General features: G+C 38.9%; 1 non-coding gene across 1 annotated transcript; it reads left to right on the plus strand.

Annotated features, from left to right (window-relative positions):
* Positions 1-1,153: 1,153 nt before the first annotated feature.
* Positions 1,154-1,284, plus strand: LOC134377440 (small nucleolar RNA SNORA70). The gene has a single exon (XR_010023484.1). It is a non-coding gene; the product is annotated as a small nucleolar RNA SNORA70 (small nucleolar RNA).
* Positions 1,285-23,021: the final 21,737 nt, after the last annotated feature.

Consider the following 23,021-nt stretch of genomic DNA (forward strand, 5'->3'; position numbering starts at 1 on the left):
ACCTGGGTTTATCTTAAAAAGAAGTCGAGACTGGTTACCGAAAAAACAATTCCTCTGTGGCTGGTAAGTCATTTGCAAGTCTACTTGAAGCACTGTATCATCGCATCATCTTCTAAGGCGTAGCAATGACCTTGGCAGCCATATATGTGTTAGAGTAGATCAAACTCTAGAAAGACGGTAAGTGCTGATTTCCTGAGCTTGAAATCCTCACTGGCAGACAGCCCCTAGCTCCAGTCAAGTGTATCCATTCTTGCAAGATGATAAAACACCTTGAAAAAGCCTGCCATTCAACTGTGCTCCCAAATCTTTTTCTTTGCCCATTGATTCCTTGTTCAAACTTCTGGGGAAACTGATTTGAAAGAAGGTCAGTGTTTAAAAAGAGGGGCTTGTATTTCTTCTGTGTTCTGCTTAGGCTGTTTGAAGACAATAAAGAGCATGAGGAGGTTTTAACCTGTTTCCTTTTCACCAAAATCACTTTCAGTATGAAAATCACATATGACATCAGACCCAAACCTATTTATAAGTCTTTTGTATATGCCACTGGGAGAATAAGACCAGTAGACAGGCTCTGGGGGCACCTCTGTACAAACAGAGACCACAATGGTGATTTCTGAGTATATAACTCTTGCCATCAGGCAACCCTGCAGAGCTGACTTTATCCTCCGCAGACACTGGTTGCAAAGTGTGAGCTGATCTGGAGGCTGCAGGAAGTCTTGTGTTGAAAGCCGGTGATGTTGGTTTTTTCTGTTGCTGTTGTTGCTGTTCGGTTTCTCCAACTAGAATTTAAGGAGAGGTTGGCAGGAAGAGTAAAGGATATAGAGCGATTTTGTAATGACTTAATCAAGACCAAGTTCTGGGTCTGTGCTTATGTCCCAGGAGCCCTGGCTGTCTGTCTCAATCAGAAGTAGTTTTGCCAAAGGCTTCTGACTTCCCTCTGGGAGCAGTGAACACAGGATAAGCCCATGTCTGGCAAAGAGCATACACCTGAGCCCAGAGCCACTCCTCAGATGGGAGCATCCCTGCTCCCTGGAAATTCTGCTTCTCTGACCCCCAGAATCCTGAACTCAGCATGCAAGAACTGTAAGGCATGCCTACAAGTACATTACTTTGAGAAAAGTGAAAAAAACTAAAATGTAATAATGTTTGTTATAAACCACAGAAAATGTAGGAAAATGTAAAGAAGGGTAGGGTCTGGGTGTGCCATGGCTGCAAACAGCAGCCTTCTTGGTAGTGTACGCAGCCTGTAGCTTGTATGGGTTGCCTGAAGGGACCTTGGAGACAGCCCTTTCCCATGGATGTTCATGTCTCTGATCTTGTGCTATTCCTAGTCTAGGCTCCAGACTGGTATGTGGGGTACCTTTGGAAAGTCCTAGGACACAGTGGCCAGGGTTCACATTGGCCAAGCTATCATGTCCATTTGTACCAAGCTGCAGAATAAGGAGCTTGTGATTGGGGCCCTACACATGGCCAAGTTCAAATTCAAGATCCACATCTTAAAGTGGGGCTTTACTAAGTTTAATGCGGAGGAATTTGAAGACATGGTGGCTCAGAAGAAGCTCATCCTGGATGGGTTTGGGGTCAAATACATCCTCAACCATGGCAACCTGGACAAGTGGCAGGCCCTGCACTCATGTGGGCTTTCCCCGTGCTGCCCCCTCCCTACTCACGCCAACCAATAAACCCTACTTCCCATCAGAAAAAAAAGAATCATCCCCAAACTAGTAACGTCCCCCCACCCCAAAAAACAAACTTTATTCTCACTGAAGGATTTCATCTAGTACTGTGATAATTTTCTCTATTATCCATTTAGCTTTGCCCCATGACCTCCTTGAGAAAGAAATGGAGATTCCACCTTCTTAAAGAGAAGAGAAGGTTCACTTTGTTCACTTGTTTCATTGATTAAAGAGGAGAGCCTATGGGCCAAAGAGAAGAAACAAAAGGTACAACTGGATTCATGTTTCAGAGGACAAAGTCAACTCATGAAATTGTAAAAATTCACCCACTGTCACCAAGTATGACAGCTTTGTCCAACTAAGGAAAGGAAGCTTTGTCCAACTGAGGAAAACTTTATCAAACAGACCATGTTTTTGCAGTATAATCTCTTTTGTTTCCAGGAACGTATATTACCAAAGCATTTGGTAATTTTGATCAGCTTCAGAAAATATCATTTATGCTTCTGAAAGATGATTCATTTCTTTTGATTTCCTCCAGCAACTTCCCATGTATCCCAAATAAGGCTGGTATATTTAGCAAATAACACAAAATACCCAGTTACATTTGAATTTCAGTTAAACAAGAAATAATTTTAATATAAGAATATCCCAAATATTGCATGAAATATAAACTAAAAAAGTATTCATTGTTTATCTGAAATTCAAATTTAACTGAGAGTCCTGTATTTGATCTGGCAATCATAATCCCAAAGTAACAAAAAAGAATCTCAAGCAGGGACTTCAGTTCCCTCACTCACTGACTGCACCATGGGGACCCTTATCTGAGAAATCCTTTAATGAATTAGAAATACCCAGATCTACAGGCATTACAGGAGATTTTATTCTTCCTGTTATCTCATACTGACCTTTTATTTTACCCTATTCTGCTGTCCCAAAATAAGACCTTGGAGGCTGGAACTGCTTAGTGACCGGGGCCTGTTCTGTCTGCTGCACACCAAGAAGCCCCAATATCAAAGGGAGTGTTTCCTTTCATAGGCAGACTCAGAGGCACTCACCTTAGGAACAATGGCCATTTCCACACAGCCTATGCGAAGGTTAAATTTCCTGTTATCCCCAGAGTATAGATCAGGAAAGTTAGCACAACTGCTGATATCACTATTTCTGAAATTCCACCATGTAACCACAACTTCATTTTCTTCCAGGTGATTACTCACCTAGTGTGATTTGAGTTTTTCTAATGACCACTGTTTTAACTTCCATCAGTACACGTTTCAGCTCCATTTCTTGATTTTCCAGTGTTAGATTATTTCTGTAGATTCCCAGCCATGAAAGATCAATAAGTTTGCACATTACACCTCCCCCATCTCATCTGCTTTCCCCCCCTTCCTAATTTTGATTAAATAAACCATTATTTTACATCACTGTTGCTTTTACATAGCTGTATATTTTCATCTGTTATTTGATTTATGTGCTTCAGATATAGTCTTCCCTGCCCTCACTGTGGAGTCGGGGAGAGCTGGGGGTCCTTCCACCCCACCACCTGCTCCGTGTCACTCCACAGCCTGCGTCGTCGAGCTGTGTGATGCTGACACTCAGTCCCGCAACCAGAATCTCTGTGGATATTCATCCTTAATTCTGTTCTCAATCCTTCCTCTTTTTATCTCTTGTTGTGCTAGACGTCTTCACCAACTAGTTCCAAGAAGGGCTCATCCCGTATTTCCTGAGTTTACAAATAACTGAAAATATCTGTTGCCTTTGTACTTGAATTGCACTTGAACTAAGCTCTGTGTAGAATTCTTTCCTTTCCTTCTTGACGTTTCTCCACCATCTTTTCATGGACAAGTTGCTGCTAAGTCTGAGGCCAACATGTTTTCTCTTCTGTGTTGTTTGTTTGTCTGTTTTCATTCAGAGTTCTGTCCCTGTCCAGCCCTGTAGTATGACCAGAACTTTTTTTTTTAATTTTAAGATTTTTATTCTATTTTTTAATTTACCCATATTTATGGGGTACAGAGTTGACTATCAGTATTTGTGTGCGATAGATGAACCAGGATATCTTACAGGTCATTTTGTCCTTTTTCTTTCGGGACATAAGGTGCTATTTTAATCTGTAGACTCCATATTCCTTTAAGAAATTTTTCTTCTTTATTATGTCTTTGAGGTTTCTTGCTCTGTTTTTATTTTATTTTGTGTTTCTACTTAGACCACAGGTGCATTAATTGGAAGATATTATTCCTTAGCTCCTTTCACACATCTTTGCTCACACAAGGCTTCTCTTATTTTATTTTATATTTTCTACTTTTTGTTTTTCATTATCATTACTTTTCCCCCCACACACCTATACTCTTCTATTTAATTAATATATAGTTCTAATAAATTTTCCATAAGTTAATTTATTTGTACATGTGTTTTAAATATATATATAGTGTTTTACTGTGTGTATATTTTTAACCTACCTAATATTGTGAAATAAATTTTAACCCCGTCCGCAGTGTGTTCTGCGATCTGTATGTAAATCCTATTGCGCCATTTCTGGCTACTGCACAATATCCTACAAATGAACCCCATGGGTTAAATTTCCTCAATTTCCCTACTTATGGCCACCAGCTTACCTCTAACTCCTTGAAAACACAAACTATGATCCAATAAACATGTCTGTTCACATCTCTTCATGGACTCGTACAAGTTTTTTTCTGCGATGTGTAACTGGCATCCTGGGCCACAGAAATATGTACATGCTTAGTGTTATTTAGATGCTGTCATATCTGGGTAACCAGCTGAAGCTGTAACTGACAGTGTTTGAAGACTGCCTATTCCTTATAGCTTCACCAGCACTTAATATGAATCAGTTTTATAATTTTTGCAATCCATGCAGGGTCAAAGCTGTATCTTCCTGTTGTTTTATTTTGCATTTCTCATTCACTAGAAAAGTTAAGCATCTCTTTGCATGCTTATTAACCATTCAGTTTTCTTCTTCTGCAAAATGTCTATTTCCACCCTTTGTCCATTTTCTACTGGGTTTGCTGTATTTTTCTTTCTGATTTTTTGATAGCTAAATATTGATTGCTTGTTAGCATTGGACATTGCAAACATACTCATCGAGCCAATCATCCATTTTTTAATTTTGTCTTTGTTGTTCTTTATAGAATAGAAATGTTTGATTATGATATAATAAAAGCCATCTATTTTCCTTTTGTGGTTTTTTCCTTTGGCCTCTTTTTAAAGAAGTTAGTCCTACGTGAAAGTCAGAAAGATGCACTCCTACATTTTCTTCTGTTTGATTTACAATTTTGCATTTCACATTTAGGGTTTTCACCTTTGTATTAGAAGTTAAATGGGATTTAACATTGTTTTTCTTAAAATATAGAACCAGTTTTCCAAGAATCATCAACAAATAAGACACGCTTCCCACCAGTTCGCGTGGCCTCTGCTAGCACACATCAGGCTTCCTGACACGTGTCTTCTTGTCTGCTCCTCTGGAGTCCCGGTCAGCTGCCACAGAGACCCATGTTTTTCCTGATCATGGCTTTGTAACGTGGGCTGCACTCCACTCCCTGCTCCACTTTTTCAAAATTGTCTAACCTTTTTGTGGACCCTTATTCTTTCATATAAATTTCAGGATCAGTTTCCTAAATGTCCGCAAACATCTGTTGGGATTTTAATTGAAACTGAATTAAATGTATAAACTTATCTGGAAAAATTAACACTTTTATCATTATTAGTTATCCTATTCATGAGTATACTATATGTGTCCTTTTTCCCCCAGGTCTTTCTAAAACTTTTTAAAACAGTTTCTAATTTTACCCGCTAAAGATGTGCTCCATTCTTTGCTAGGTAATTTTCTAGAAACGCTACAGTTTTATTGTTATTCTAATTGAGAGCTTATTTCCATTACTTTTCTAGATGATTAACAGTGGTATGTGAAATCATATCCTGCTTCCTCCCTTGTGGTTGACAGGAGGGCTGCTGGTCACACAGTAGACCCCTACGTGTCACGACTGTTTGTATCGTGAATGAGACTTTATGTGTATAAATGTACGCATGTGTGCACTGTGAACAGCAACCTCAAAGCTGGCTGACACCTGACCCCTGTTATCCAGATGTCTTTACCTTATCAAGCTGTCATCAAGACGTCCTTATCACATGCCTTTGGGGTTTCTGCTTGCGCCCAGCACCCTCCACGCTGTCACGCGGGTCAGGAAGCCTGCGGTTCCCCAGCGGCCCCAGGCCACAGGGGCCCATGTAATGGATCACTGATGGGACGCATGGGAATAGCGCCACCTACTTCTGGAAAAAGTGGCCTAACAGGAAACTTCAGAAATAATGTTTCCACTATGTTCTGCGGTCATTCAGACTTTATTGTATTTGGCAAAAAAAATTTTATCGCATAAATTAGGGTCATGGAAAATGAAATTTTCTTCTTTGCCTTCTTATTCTTGCTTTTGGCAGTTCAGGGTCGTACGTGTCTTTACCCTGGTGTTTCTAATCTACCTCCACCCATTGTCCTCCACGTCTAATGCTGTCCCTGGAGCTTAACCACCGCCAGGAGAGTGGCGTCGGTACAGTCCTGCCTCCGGCCGCATGTCCGTCCGGGTCCGACTCCGCACATCGTCCTAAGCGAGTTTCCCGGGAGCGGGCTCAGTGCGTGCGGCCGCGCAGCCCTCGCTGGCGTCTGGAGTGAAGCGCGTCCCTCCTGCCATCGCCGCCAGCACCTTCCCAGCCACCTGGCTCGGGACCTGCACGGGACGGCCAGAGGGGCCTGTGACCCAGCCCGACAACCGCCGTCAACAGCAAATGGATACGTGGCCTCCCCTGTGTCCCCGTCAACCCGTTGCCCACCCCGCCACCACAGCGGCCTTTCCTTAAAACGCGGGACTGGTGGCGCCCGGTGCCCGCCTGGCCTCGCAGGGGATAAAGCACCGGCCCCTGCGGCACCGGCCCCTGCGGCCTCGGCTCCGGGGACGACTGTCCGCCTCCCTCCCCGCACTCTTCCCGCCGCTGGACTCCTCAGCCTCCCCCTCGGACCTGCCAGCCTCTCTCGTGCCCTTCCTCCTGGCTAAGACACCCTCCCGGCCTCCTCTCGCCTAATGACACTTTCTTCAGGTGTCAGCATAAACGACTCTTGGTCCAGAGGCTCCCTGGGCCCTGCGCCCTGCCTCGTCCACGGCACCGAGTGCGGCCCGCGGACAGTACGTGGCGCATCCTGCTGCTGCTTGCTCTTGGTCCGCTGTCCTGGACCATCAGCTGGACGTGCCTATCACGTGCCTGTCCATCGTGGCAACCTTCCTATCCCCAAGGTCTAGAGAGGGATTGGCACGTTGTACATAATTAGCAAATATGTCCCGAGGATAGAATGAGCCACACAATATATCAGCTCCTGAACTCTAATTATTTTCCTCAAGGAGCACACCTTCTAGTGATATGAAATAAAGATTGTACAATATCTGACATGAAAAACTGTGGGAAAATGCAAGAAGCGTTTTCCTATTTTTCCAGCAGTGCATTTGACAATATATTATTGAAATAAAGGAGAACATTAAAAAACATACTTTTAGTGAGAAAGCTAAATGAATAAGCTTAGTAAATCTAAATAAGAAGTTAGTGTCTCAGACTAATAGTGAAAAGAATGGTGACTTTCTGAGACTGGCCAGTGTGCAGCTGAGGTCTGCACTCGGCTCTGTCCTCCCCGGACGCATCTCCACGACGCCTTCCACAGAGCTGTGTGCTGCAATGAGTCTGTTCGTTGTCCTTGAACATCCTTTTAACATATAGACTGTTTCCAAACTAGGCTTTTGGTAGCTAATAGAAACTCACATTCCACCCTGGGTGTTTATTTTTGAAGGGTTTTAAAAACTAAGGTCAACTACACCAGAAAAGGGTCACAGTAAAATGCCCTGGAAAAGTACTAAACAAAACATCCCGTGAAAATTCCATGCTACCACCTGGTCCAAGCTATACTCTGAACAGTGGGTTCTGCTTCCTGCCAATTTGTGGGGACTCTTCTTACTGCTCTAAGTATAGGTCCACTGTTACAGTCAGAATATGAACGAACCCCTTAAAAAAGAGGAACCCCAACATCTGGTTTCAATAGCAGGTACTTAAGATGTATCTCTGTTCCAGTCTTAACTTCCCACTAAAACTAAAGTAACTGTGAAAAAAAGAACACAGAAAAGATGAAAATTTATCTCCAAAACCCAGTGCCAGAGTCTTAGAAGACAATTCTCTAAAAAGACTTTCCACCAAAGACCACTAAAAGTAAGGTTGATGAAAATGAATTGAAAACACACACACACACACACACACACACACACACACACACACACACACACACACACAGACACACAAACTATAACACAAACAAAGGCCACTAGAAAGAGAGCAGTCAGAAAGCATATTGTGAAATCTGTTCTCCCCAAGTCCACACTTCTGTAGGCTGTCTGGATTTATGAAAAAGAAAAAAATTCTCTACAATCTATGTAGGGGGAAAAAATGATTACAAAGAAATATTCATTTAATTTTTAGGAAAGAGTTATAACTCCAAAATATTATCATTAGTTGTGTTATGTCTCATATGGGACACTTAACAGAATAAATTTCTAAGAAAGGGCTTAGAATTCAGCAACTCCACTTCTAGATATATACCCAAGAGAAATGAAAACATATGTGCACACAAAATCCTGCACAGAAATGTTCACAGCAGCATTATTCATAACAGCCAAAAAGTGGAAACAATCCAAATGTCTACCAACAGACGAATGAAAAACAAGATGTGGTATATCCATATAATGGAATATTATTAGTCAAAAAAAATTAATAGTTCTGATACATGCTACAACATGGATAAATCTTGACAACATAATGCTCAATGAAAGAAGCCAGTTATAAAAGGTCATATATTATATGATTCCATTGATATGTTTGGAAAATGCGGATCTGTAGTACAGAAAGTAGACTAGACATTGCTGGGGCTGGGGGAAGGGGGAATGAAGAGTGACTTCAAATGGATGCAGGGTGTCTCTTGGAAGTGTTCTGGAATTAGATAGTATTAGATAGTGGTGATGGTTGCACAGCTATGTGAATATAAAAAGGAAGTGCTTTAAGAATACATATCGGTCCAGATTTTTAAAATTTATATATATATCTCCCTGATATGTCCTTCAGAAAAAAAAAAGGAGCCAATTAAGACAAAAATCAAACAATGGAGACTTAAGAGTAGTAAAAGTCTGGTTATTAAATAGAATAATAAACAGAACAAGGTCTTGGTCATCCTTTGAGATAAAGCTGTAAAGACTGTACTGAATATGCACAATGAGACTTCCTCCTCTGCTCTCCCCCACTGACAGCCCCTCCATGAACATCATGTACAATCTGCCCCTTGAGTACTATGAAAAGCATCAGATTCTGTGAGAATGGTCTATTGGTAGATCAGAGCACACTGATCTGAGAAAAACAATAATGAATTTTGGTACTCCCATTTTTTAAACATATGTGTCAAAGACTTGATATCTTTATGATAAATCATGTGCAGTAGAGAGTAGGAGGGTGGGTGAGTAGATCAGCCGCTTTCCTTGTGGAAATTTGCCCCCAGAAGTACAGCAGTACTAGAAGGATAATAAAGCCATAGTTCTAAAAAGTAATTACTCTCACATGCCTGCTTACCTCTAGTGGATGGAAAGGCAGGGAAGTGCAGTGGAGATAAAAAATATAAAAATAATCAAATGAAAATTCCGTAACTATTTAGTTCTGAAATTAAAACAAACAAAATGAATGATTCCAACAGCCGAATAAGAAAACAGAAGGAAAAGTCAATTAACTTGAAAACAAAGCAATAGAAATTATCCAATCTGAAAAAAAGTTGGAAAAAATTATAACAGAGCCTCAAAGACCAGGATAATATCCATATGTCTAATATACTATAAGTGCACATTACACAATTTCAGGAAGAGAATGGGACAGAATAATATTTGGAGAAATAATGACCAAAATATTTCTCAATTTGGTGAAAGATATGAATGCACAGGTTTCAGAAATTCAGTGTACCCCACGTAGAATAAATACAAACAAAACCATGACTGGGTTCATATAGCCAAACTGCTGAAAACCTAAGACAAAGAGAGAATCTTGAATGCCGCCAGAGGAAAACAACGCATTACACACAAGGGCACAATGTGTGAACTGAGGAAGCCGTTAGAGTGCAGTGTTCTAACACCAGAGTCAAGGGTTTGGATCCTCATACTGGACAGCCACAAAAAAGAAACCAAGGAAGCCAAAGAAACCAGTGGGATACATTTTTAAAGTGAGAAAAAAAGATCCTCACCATGTGATTGCCTGCATTGTCACAGGACCCTGTAGAGATTTCCCACCCACAAGGCCCTCACCAGATGCACCACGCAGACCATGGACTTCCCAGCCTCTAAAACTAATTAAATACTGATGCTCAGATCCTTACTGGAACTCTAGGTTGCCTTGTAGCTGGTCTCTTCCCCCAGGATCTGAAGAAGCACCAAAAGTTAAAACTCAGTGACTTGATACATACTTCGAAAGACTCATCACTGCAGCAGTCCACACCTGGGCTGGATTTGTCTCTGGACCAGCCACTGTCTGAGCCAACCGGGAAGTCTGGCAAAAAGCTCAGGTCATACATGCCCTTATTCAAGCAGCTGCTATGAATATGGACAGCATCACCAACAGCATCTACATCTTCACTTCAAGGAACTCAATAGAGGGCTGCATCATTGAAAGGTATTTATCCACCAACCTCTTAGACCTGCTTATAACTTTTTTTCTTTTTTAGTGGTTGGCCAGTATGGGGATCTGAACACTTGACCTTGGTGTTATCAGCTAGCTACCTACAACCTTTTATATTAAGATTCCTGTTTCATTTGAAGCACTCATCTTTTAACATGCCTGACCCTAAGACAACTAATCTTCACCACTACCACTTAACAAATGGTTCAACTGATTTTTCAGGAACAGCAATAACATGAGTAATAGATTTTAGTTGTGTTGTTCCCACCAAAACTCATGTAGAAATCTGATCCCTACTGTAGCAGTGTTGGGAGCCTTTTGAGTCATGGGGGTGGATCCCTCATGAATGGATTAATGCTCTCCCTGGGGGAGGGGGACCTGAGTGAGTTCTTACTCTATTTGTTCCTGCGAGAGCTGGTTGTTTAAAAGACCCTGGCACCTCCTCTCTCTCTCTCTCTCTCTCTCTCTCTCTCTCTCGCTTCCTGTCGCCATGTGATCTGCTTGTACCCACTGGCTGCCTGCCACTTTCCACCATGAGTAGAAGCAGCCTGAGGCCCATGCCAGAAGCAGCTGTCCCAGAATCATAAGCCCAATAAACCTCTCTTCTTTATAAATTACCCAGTCTCAGGTAGTCTCTAATAGCAACACAAAACAGACTAAGACAATCAGGAAACTGTTTCTTAGACCCCACTTCATCTGACTCAGGAGATTTATGATCCTGAGTTGTTCAGTGACAAAAGATACTATTCATCTTGAACAAAATGGGGGACTGACAATGTTGAATTTTACCAAAGACTGGTAATCCTGAAAAGTGGGTTAAGGTTAAGAAATCCCCCTATCCTTTGTGTTCTGGAAATCAGTTCATTGCACAGAACTGCCCCTCTGCATGTCTCATCCAGAGGACTCCTGGATGTCCTCTTGTTTCCCTGTGACAAGGCCAGACACAGGCCCTCCAGATCCCCATGCTCTGTCACAAAAAAGGCAAGCCGTACTGAAGTAGCCCGTGGAGTCAAAACCAGAACAAAGCGCTAGTTAATCAAACTTTGGTGAAGTTTCTCTCCTTCTCCCAGGCCCCTAGACTTAGGCTCCCCCTCAATCTGGGCCAGCACACAGCCCCACCTTTAGGGGCCCTCCTGAAAATAGCTGACCTCAGGTTAAAACATTCTCAGATCTTCTCTGTAGTCACGCCACCCACCCGTTCATCCCACTCCCCAAAACCTGGATCTTCCCAGCTTTGTTTAATCCTCCCTAAGAAAGAAAACTCCTTTTTGCATAACCTTGGAGACACTTGCAGATCTCATTGTCAGACAGTTCTCCCTGCTGCCATAGTCCCTTCCCCAGCCTCACCTAGCAGAAAACCTTTCAAATAAAGTCTTTCTTTACCTAAAAAGAAAGAAAGAAGAGGAAAACTGTCAAACCAGTGAACATTTTCTCAAAAAAAGGTAAAATAAAGACATCAAAAAAGAAGACAAAAGCTAAGTATTTGTTAACAGAAAACATGTACCAGAAATTCTAAAAAAAAAAAAAAGTTTTCATGCTGAAGTGAAATGATACCAGAGGCAAACTAGGACTTTCACAAAAAAATGAAGAACATCAGTAACGGTAAAAATCTAGGTAAATATAGAAAGACTTTTTAACTCTTAATTCCTTTAAAATACATACGACTATTTAAAGCAAAAATTATAACATCATATAGTGAGATTTGTAATGTAAATGTAACACATGTGACAATGTTAAATATAATTATTAGAGCCATTGCTTCGGACTAAGGCCCTGCACTGGGCCCCAACAGACCAAACCACCAAAATGGCCTCGCCCGGGCTAAGTTCCGTGTCACTTAGGTTGTGGTCCGACCTTCCCAGAAGTCAGGAGAAAGAGACAACAGCCAGTTTAGATATGATGATAAAATTCCCTCTGCTTTAATCCTTACACAAGAGAGATAGCCTGAAGCAATGTGCTGTTAACTAATCAGTTATTTTTCCATTGTTCTGTCTCCCTGTCTCCACCTTACAAAGAAAGTAACTTTGAGATGACCGATCCACTTTTTGTTCTTTGTTCCCACCTTCTTCACTCTTTTCTTTGTTATTTGTAATAGACTTTGAAGCACTTCTCTGACTGTGTAGGGTGGTGTTTCCTGTGTCGATCTTCACATTTGGTTCCCAATAAACTTTACAAAGTTATTTTTGCCTCAATGGTCTTAATTTCAGTTGACGACAATGACTTATTTGCTGAGTAGCTCACAGAACTCAAAGAAACACTTACTTAACATTTACCCATTTACTATAAAGGATATTGCAAAGGATACAGATTAAGAGATGCACAGGGCTAGGAACAGGGGAAGGGCCACAGAGATTCCATGCATTCCCCCAAATGCCACCTGTCGAGCTAGGGCTGGGTCTGGTGCTCACAGACCCCACAAGCCCATTCACAGACTAGGTCACAAACCCCTCACATGCCAGGCTGGGTCACCAGACCCCTCACACGCCAGGCTGGGTCCCCAGACCCCTCACATGCAGGCCTATGAGCTAGGTAACTGGCAAAAATGTCCTTGGAGCCGTAGGTTCGAGAGCATGGCCATGGGCAGCAGATGCCTGAGGAAGTCAGCGCCAGCCAGGTCCAGGCACTGCCCATGCACACTAACCCCACCCACACACAACTTATTTACAAAAAATGTACTGCACCTCCTCTAACTGGACCTAAGGCAAGGGGGTCTGATCAAATTATTCTATTTTCCCAACACCACCCTCCAGGAACAATAGTCTGGAAGCTCTTCAAACCCTGTTGTTTTGGGGTTTTGTGGAGGCTTCATTACATAGGCAGGATTGATTAAATCACTGGCCACTGATCAACTAACCTTCAGCCCCTCTCCCCTCCCCAGAGAATGGGAGGTGGGGCTGAAAGTCCCAATACCCTAATCCCAAAGTTGGTTCCCTTGGGAACAAGCCCCCATGCTGAAGCCACCTAGGGGCTGCCAGCCCGCGCCCAACTCATTAGCATAAAAAAGGTACTTTTATCACTTTGGAGAGTCTAAGGATTTTAAAAGTCATAGGCCAAGAAAGGGACAGGAAAAGTTCAAATATATAACATATTTCAAAATATCAGAGTTAATATGTCAGTTCTTCCCCAAATTGATCTATAGACCAAAAGAATCATAATCATAATCCCAACAGGTTTCTTTTGTTGTTGTAGATTTTGACAAACTGATTGTGAAGTTTTTACAAAAAATAATAGAGGATCTAGACTGTCTAAAGTGATCTTGCAAAAGAAAAACAAGTTGGAGGACTTACAACTCTCTGACTCCAAGAATTACTGTTCCAATAATCAGGACAGTATAGCCCTTAAGAATCAGCAAAAGGATCAAAAGAAAAGAGCAGAGCCCAGCAATAGACACACACACACACTTAAATGATAACCCAATTTTTAAAAAAGTCACCAGAGTAATTACTGAGAAAGAATATGGACTTTTCAACAAGTGGAACTGAAATAACCAGACATCCTTATGTGGAAAAAAAAAAAAACAACAAAAAAAACAATCCATACCTTATGCCATACACAAAAATTAATTCAAGATGGACCACAGACTAAATGCAAAAGCTAAGACCATAAGGCTTTTAGAGCAAAATACAGAATAGCTTCCATATTTGAGAGTATGTATGCAAAGGTTTCTCAGGTTACAGAAAGTGATTTTCATGAAAGAAAATAATAATAAATTGGGCTTCATTGAAATTAAAACCTTATGCTCATGAGAAGTCACCATTAAGAAAATTAATGAGATTCACAGATAAGAAGTAAGTATTCAAAAACCTTTGTTGACAAAGGGCTTGCATGCAGGATATATAAAGAATTCCTACTACTTAAGAATAAGACAAATACCCTGACTTTTGATGGGCAAATTTTCAATGTATACTTCAGAAAAATGTAGAAGTGGCCAACAAACACATAAAGAAGTACCAACATCATTAGTCATCAGGGAAATGCAAATTAAAACTAAACAGGATAGCACTACATGCCAATAAGAATGGCTAAAATTAAGAAGACCAGTAACACTAAATGCTGGTGAAGACAAGGAGCAACCAGAGTACTTATTCACCTATTGTGGGAGTATAAAATGGTACAACAACCTTGAAAAATGGGCTGGAGGTTACTGATAAAAACAAACATATGCCTACTCTACAACCCAACAATCTCAAAATAAATGAAAACAGTCATGTTAAATGCAGTGTTATTCATGATAGCCCACATCTGGAAACAACTTACAAGTCAATGAATGAACAAATGGTAGTGTATCCATACTAAGTATTTTTTAAAAAGACAACCGATGCAGACAATTTTGATGAATCTCAAAAACATAATCCTGAACGAAAAAAGTCTATGCAAAAGAATACAATTTGTATGATTTTATTTATATGAATTTCTAGAACAGCAAGCCCAACCTATGGTGGAAAAGAATCACAACAGTGATTGCCTCTGAGTGTTAGAGATGAAGATTAACTGGGATGGTGCGTGAGAAACTTACTAGGGAAGGATAATGTTCTCTTTGGATAAATAGGTGTGCACATTTTCAAAAGTCAGCTAATGAGTGCTTATGATTTATACATGCATATGTCAATTTCACATGTAAAATATTTAAAAAATTATTTCATAATAATATATAATGTATAGTTAGATAGCATTCTACCTTATCTAATATGTGTTATCTTTGATATATGATTATATAATTATATACTTGTTTACAACAAAAATTATAAACAAGTATTGCACTTTAATGATATGAAGTATTTGGAGAGAAGTGTACACATGTCTGCAACTTACTTTGATGGATGGGGGAAATAGATGGATAGACAAGGAATAAAACAAGTATAATAAGGTGTTAATGGTAGAATTTCAGTTGTGGATATATGGGCTTTTACGGTAAAGTTCTGTGAACTTTGTCATATGCTTAAAGCTTTTATGATGTTTTTATGAAGCACATGTATTTTTGTGAAGATTTATGCATCTACACTTGTGTGTTTGTACACATACATGTGTGTGTGCTAAACACAATTTAAGGACTTCAATGATGAAAGTGAGATAAAACTTTTTTGGTTATGTTCTGTGTTACAAAACTTTGCAGCCTTTTATTGGACCCAGAACTGTTTTCTAAGGAACTTTTGGCCACGCTCAAAAGATCTTCCTTAAGCCACCTGCACAGGGAAGACACTGGATCAGACGTGTACCTGCTCTGGCACCTCACTCTGCAAAGAGAAGTCTCACCTTACCATCAGCAGATAGTCAATGCATGCAAATATTTCATTGGGCATTTTTTCCCTGCTGTTTCTAGAAAAAAAATGATTCATTTATTGAAAGATACATTTATCTTTGGATCAAGCCTTCTATCAGGGATCTAAATACATTTTTATCAAAATAGTAGACATAATATTGTTAGATTCTTCCTAGAACTGGCATGATGCTCTAAACATGCACCAAAGGACACCATAAGAAATGTGTAAGAAATTCAATATTATAAATATTATTAGGATATCATAGTCCACTATTATTCAGTGCTCTCGTTATAAGAAATAAAAATAGCCATTTCACTGTTTTCAGTATCAGGAAAACCTTACTTATCTTGAGTGACTGATGTATTTTTACATGGCTAGCATGAATATTACAAGTATCCATTTGCTGCAAGGAAGCTCAGAGCCAAATTTGTAGAGCACCCCTAGAAGTGACCCTTAGATAAGCAACTTGGAACTCTGCCGTGCTTGTTTTCCCCTCCCCATGTTTTCTATGTGCTTTTTTTATTCCAGAGTATGCTATGTCCTTTATTGTCATGGTTCAAATTCTTTCTTTTTTAGTTATTTCTTAAGTCAAATTAGCTCCTATGATAGTTTTGTCATTACTATAATAATTAGTAATCATGTTCAATTTTGTTCATCACCAGCATTTCTCAGTTCAACTAGGTACATATCTTTGACATTATGTTTGCATTTTAAAAACCACAACAATAATTTCAAGCAGCCCTGTTAACTAACTAAAATAAACCAAATAGAGGGTTATTTTAAGGAAGAAAGGGAGGGAGGGAGGAAATCATCAAAAGACATGCTGGAACTCCTGCCCAATCAGGAAAGAGGTAAAATATTACTGGAATGTCACTTTTGGTGACTTTCTGGAACCCAACCAAATATAAATATACTTAAGCACCTGCATATATCAGCCATTAATCCAGTATCTCCATAGCAAATGAAGAAAGAGCAGATTTAAGGCTTACTAATAATGAGTGTTAATGACCATACACCATATGATCTTTACAAATAGTTTTGTGGATTATTGTTTTAAGAAGAGATGTAGTCACCTTTCACCTTTTCTTCTGTGCAATGAATAGCAGATAGAAGATATTTTTGTCACAAACTCTACACAGATTACGGGATAGATACTATACCATCAGAATCAAGAAATTAATAAACAGAAACCATAGCATAAGAGATTTTTTATGATACCAAAAAATAACAATCATCTTCTACAAATAGACATTTGACTTCACTCATTTAGGAATAACACTTTAAAATGCCTATTATTCATGCAATACTACATCATTCAGGACAGTTGGAGAAGGAAAAAATTTGCAAGGTAGGCTGCACAATAATTATCCCATGAAGTTCTTAAGTTTATGTGAACAGCTGAAACCCAGATCCAGGAGCCACCCGGGAACATGTGCAGGAGAGATACAACCACGAAGATAATCATGGGCCCTGCATTTCATGCACAAGTACTGAAGGAAAGTGGGTGAAGGGGACCAGCTGCCAGGAGGCTGCTGAGGGGCACTCTTGGGGACCATGCGTCAGGCCACATCCGGGATTTTTAAAGGCCCTGTGACAGATGTGCTGGTGAGTAACACAGAGCTGTTCCATCAGGGCTGAGTGACTCACTGGGATTTGGAAAATATAAATGTGTGTATTTTTCAGAACTTAATAAGAGTACAAAAAGCTGTGGTGTACTCTCCTCTCCCCTGTCCTCAATGTGGAGCAGGCATTTCAGTCCTGAATACAGGCCTTTATCTACGTATTGAGCAATTTTCAACTAGATTTAGCCATCAAGCATAAATAATACTGAAGCTTTTGAGTAATGTATATTAAGTTCCCTTTCAAAATAAGCATGGACTAGTCAAAAATAACAAGGGAAAAAATGCCCCGCAAACCAAATGTAATTAGTCTTACACTAAAAAGACCACATTAAAAAGAAATAAAAAAGAAAGATAGACCATGTTTTATACAAGCAGTAAAACTTTTAAATGTCCTAATTAATTGTGTCAGAAAGAAACTGAAAGGTGGAAAGAGAGAATTCTAAGCTGTGAAATGACAGCATTATTTGCATTTGAATTTTGAATTAAAAAACCAGTATATAATTTCTTTAAAATTGTTTAAAGTCTTACTTGTGAAAGCAGTTGGAAAAGCAGCTCCAAACCAGCAGAAAGGAAACGTAGTCTGACAACTCTGAAGAACTCATCCAAAACCTTGACACATACACAACACAAAAAAAGGAAAAAAACTTTCCACAAACTTGGAAACCACATGACTTCACCTTTAGTCTCTGTAGCTACTTCTCCTTTCCCCTGTTTGTTCATATTCAAAACTTTCATGCTAATGTGCACTGTATGCAGATTTATTTATTATAAGCAGGTGATTTGCATGTAGTTCTTCTCTGTGTAAGACTGAATCAGAAGCTAAATAATATCTTTTTATGAAAAATTCAACTTTTCTTGACATTTTTAATTACTATAAAGACGATAATCTGTTATCTCATAGCGAGACTAAGACTATTTTATGACTCTGATATTTTTGCCATTAGTTTTACCTAATTCTCTGAGGACAAAATGGTTCAATGGTATAAACAACCAACAAAAATCCAAGAGGGGAAGGTAAGAAGCCCTCGCCCTGGCTCACAGGAGCATCAGAGTGGTGCCTCCTGCGGGGGCTCCCAGAGGCGAATCATAAAAAATAGCAAAGGGTTCTTTTATAAAGCACTGTTTGGTGCAGGATCTGACATTTCATAACTTTAGTTATTTGGCTATTATTTAAAAAGCAAATTTCGCATGTATATCACTAACTTTAAATATTTGAGACCCAATGAACTAGGTAGCAAGTCTTTGTTTAGAAGTTAGTATTCCTGGAAAGCAAAATGAAACAAAACAAAACAACAAAACAAACAAATAACTCATACCTAAGTATTATAATGCCTCTGGGTTAAATATTTCTCAAACTCGTTCTAACCACGTCCCACTAAGATCGATATAGAAATCTCTTCCCCTTTCATCTTCAAAAGGATCAGCATTGTTGTTGTATGGTTAAGTGAATAATGCAGGAAGGGAAAAAAATCTTAAGAAATTTTTTTGTTTTTTAAAAGCTTCAGGATTATGTCTGCAGATAAATTTGACTGTGAAAATAAAGATTATTAGCCACAATCCAAATTCATCAAAATGTGCAAGGAGTTTCTTGGGGCAAAATGTTAAAGATGAGTCCCCTTTACCTTTGTTTTTTGTTTTTTTGGTGGCTGGCCAGTATGGGTATCCCAACCCAGTCTCAATTTTCAGTGAACATAAGGAGCTAAATGCCAAATATTTATTGACATCCTTAGTGACATTTACTGATTATTTTTTAAAAACTGGACTGCCTTTCTAGAATGATTATAAAAACTATGTCAAATTTGTTTTTCAAAAACAGTTTTTAGAAACTGACTTAAATACAATAACAATTAACAAGCAAACAAACTGGAAGGTACTGAAAAGCTAAACCAAAGCATTTAGCCTGAGATCATCTCATTAGATCCCAGGCTATTAAAGCTAGCCTCAATGCTGAACAAACTTAAATGTAATTCCTAAGAAAATGACAAGAGAAAAATATCCATCATTAATTTCAATCATTTGGTGATGCATCTTTCATCCAGAAGCAAGATTTGTTTGCCAAAAATACGACACATTTTTCTCTCCATTCAATCATAATTTCAATATTGTCTTGTTTAGGAAGTCTGGAAAATAACAATACAAAGTTATTATTAAAGTTTAGGACAGGTGCTCATGGTTAGCACTAAACAGTTTGGGCCTAGCTCTGAATAGTATTAATACCTGTAACCAAACAACTTGTATTTGAAAAGCAAATACTCAGCACCATGTTGCTATAGAAATAAAGTGAACAACAATAAAAGACAAACATCAGAACATCCCGTTTAGGCTCTTTCTCAGAAATGCTTTACTTCTGTTTCAAGCAACAATCAGAAAGAGTAGAAAAGAAACTGAACATTTGTAAAACTTTAAAGTTCAACTTCTATAGCACTTGGCAAGATTCAAGTTAGTTCACAGACTATTATAAATTCTGAAATGTGGCTTGAAATTTTGAATGATGCTTGAAATATCCTTTGAAACATCTGTCAGATTAGAATTTTTCAGTTGATAACTTAAGTGTCATTTTCAAATCAAGAATTTTTTTTTTATAGATGACCGGTAAGGGGATCTTAACCCTTGACTTGGTGTTGTCAGCACCACGCTCTCCCAAGTGAGCCATGGGCCGGTCCCTAAGAAATAATACTTTGAGGTGCGTTAAACCTTGGAAATTTACTTGGAATGCAAGTGCATCAATAAAACAGAACAGGAAAAAAATACAAATGAGGAGTCAAATCAGCCAGATCAATACTCCAGCAGTTTCGAAAGCATTTGCGTGAGCAACTTTGCATTGGTTTTCATGCACAAAGTTGTCCTTCCAGCCACATGGTTAGGAATGAGAATTCCATCATAAGCAAGAAATTAATATTAAACCAATAGTCAGAATGAGCCTGCATCATACTGTTTTACTAAGCTCAACAGAATTCTAGACAATAAGTACTTTGATAGAGACATTTTGAAATGGTCCAACCTTTAAGGAAGTACGGAAATTAAGATGACACCCAAATAAATGTAAACAAGTTAAATATGAAACAAGGTATTTGATCCTTAGTACACTGCAGAAAAATTTTTAACATTTGGTAAAATTGCCATTAACTCAGCTAACAAACTACAACCTATTTTTATGCTCTTTCCCAACTGCTAAAATGCTACAGATACTCAATCAATATTGTCACATTTTAGAGGCAAAGCAAACTCCCACTGAAGGGAAGGCCTGCAGAGGGCTCAGCATGTGCTTGTGGAGCGAGTGGCTGCATAAATGAGTATTACCGTGTGATTGTATCACCGTGCACCTCAGCCTCTCCTGGTTATGTCACAGTGAGACTCAGCATCGCATGATTGTGTCACAGTGCAACACACACTACTTGGTTTTCTTTTTCTGTATTTTTTTTTTTTATTATTGGTTTTCTTACCTGAAGTCTTGATGTTGTCAAATCCACAAACAACTTTGAGAACAGCACTCTTAAACATGACTTAAATGGCATGAATAGGTAAAGATTACGCACACTTTTTCAACAAAAGCTGGTATAGGGTAATTACTCTCACAGGACCTGACTTAAATTTCTATCCATGAGCTAGACAGATCTTCGAGATTCCTAAATTGCTTAATCTAGATGAAGAAGTAAAATCGATTGAGGAAGTGGTTCAGTGCTCACTGCAATTTGGATAGGGTTGTTAAACCTCATTGCTTGGGGCTGGTAGCATTTAAAACTCTTATACTTGGTACAGTAGTACACTGCAGATTTTCAGTGATTTTCACATTCATATGCCACTCTCTTCCCAGTTCTCTCATTGCCTATTGTAGTTAATAACATCATCATGTACCTAGGATAAACCCCCCATGTTTCAATGATTCTTTTTCCTTTTTACTCAACATTGCATTTGCCACAAAATTTCACAAATTTCATCCATTAAATAAATTTCTCTTAAATTTGCTTCATCTCTCTCAGCTGCCTTGATTCAAGCTCTCATCATCTTTTGCCAAGACTTTGCAACAACCTCCTAACTCACCTGTGGACTTCTTCGTATTTCCACCCTCCTCCTACTGGGGCTGACGATGATCTGGACATCTCTGTTGCTTTGCCTCCCATGGATTTGTCACCCCTTTTCCCCTTGAGTGACAGAGCCACCAAAGATTACTCAAAGCCCATCTCTTCTGAGTAGTGAGAAGCCCCGAAAGGGGTTAATCTCCTGGAACCCTCAAGTTAGAGGCATTCCTTCCATTTGGGAAATTAACTATAAATTGGGGTTCTCTTCCCACATTTATTCTTCAGACCAGGAAGTTCCAAGAAGAGAACATAGGTGGGGTTTTTTGCTAAGTGCAGTTTAACAAGTTTAACAATAGGCATTCCATAATGCAATTTTCAAGAAGTTAATTTGATCCACCAAGAAAAGCTTGATCTTAGCAAACATTCTCTTCTTAAAGCAATTTCCCAGTATCTTTACATATCAATCAGTAACCTGTCTTTGAGCCAGCAACCTTGCTGTGTTACAATTCTTTATCTTACCACAGAGACTATATAGCCTGGGGAAAATTTCCTGTCCTTTGCAAGGTCAATATTTGAAACTGCAAGGCTTTGGAAAACCAGGCCCTGTGAAGTACATTTGCTTTATGCATACTTCACACATCTCTCTTACCTAGAGAATGAAAGTCTACATATTTTAAACTTTTGGTAAATCTGTTCAATAATCTGAATCCAGTTGACCTTTCTAGACTCATCTTACACTACATATCACCGACCCTGGCTCTAGACATGATGCACTCACAGCTCATTTATCCCAGACACTTTATCCCTGCCTCTTGGTGTGCTATTTGAGGACCTTATAAAAAAGAAAAATTTGCTTGGTACATATGCAAGACATTTGTTTCTGCTTTAAAATAATGAAGAAAATACAATAAAAGTTACGTAAAGCACTAAGTATAACATAGATTATTTCTAAATAGTTTATTACATTTATACTGGAGAGAGAGGGATAGACTAGATGATCCTTAGAAATTTTTCTATTATGTTGGTCTATAAAGCACACTCTTAATCTATCCTACATGAATATTTTTAGAGCAAAGAACAAGATAAAATAGATTTAAGTCGCACCCAAAAATGCAGTTGGGCAGAAGGAAGAATGTTCAAGAATCAACGTTCAATAATCAGTCCTTTGGTATTCAATAGTGACGTCAATAAAGACACAAAGCTTAATTTCCAAAACTCACAAATAATTTATATAATAACCGAGAACAGTATTCTTTCCAAACAATTATCATTACCAACAAACTTAAGAATGAAGATTTCTAGGTGGATTTTAAAGGCCTCATTGAAAAATACTTCCCTTCAAAATTTTTCTTTTTAATTGAATATCTTTCCCTTAGGAAGCTGACAAAGTTTTAATAACTTTAGGCAAGTTACCAAATTGTCTCTTTGACACTTTCATTTGATAAAGACTAACGTTAGACACCTAAAATCATAATCAACTAACTGAATCTAAATCAGTTCAAAAGTAATTTTGTTAATAATAAATTTTTGCCATTTTATTATATTAACAGTATGAGCTAATATTACCAGCTCATATTTGCTCATACTAGCTCATATTATGAACATGAGCTAATTTTCAAAAGGAATTAAGTTCTAGAAACAACTTAGAAATTTGCATTTCCCTGGGGTTTTTGTTTTTAATTTAGTTCAATTTTGAATCAA

This window comes from Cynocephalus volans, chromosome 4 (assembly GCF_027409185.1).
Source record: "Cynocephalus volans isolate mCynVol1 chromosome 4, mCynVol1.pri, whole genome shotgun sequence".
NCBI lineage: Eukaryota > Metazoa > Chordata > Mammalia > Dermoptera > Cynocephalidae > Cynocephalus > Cynocephalus volans.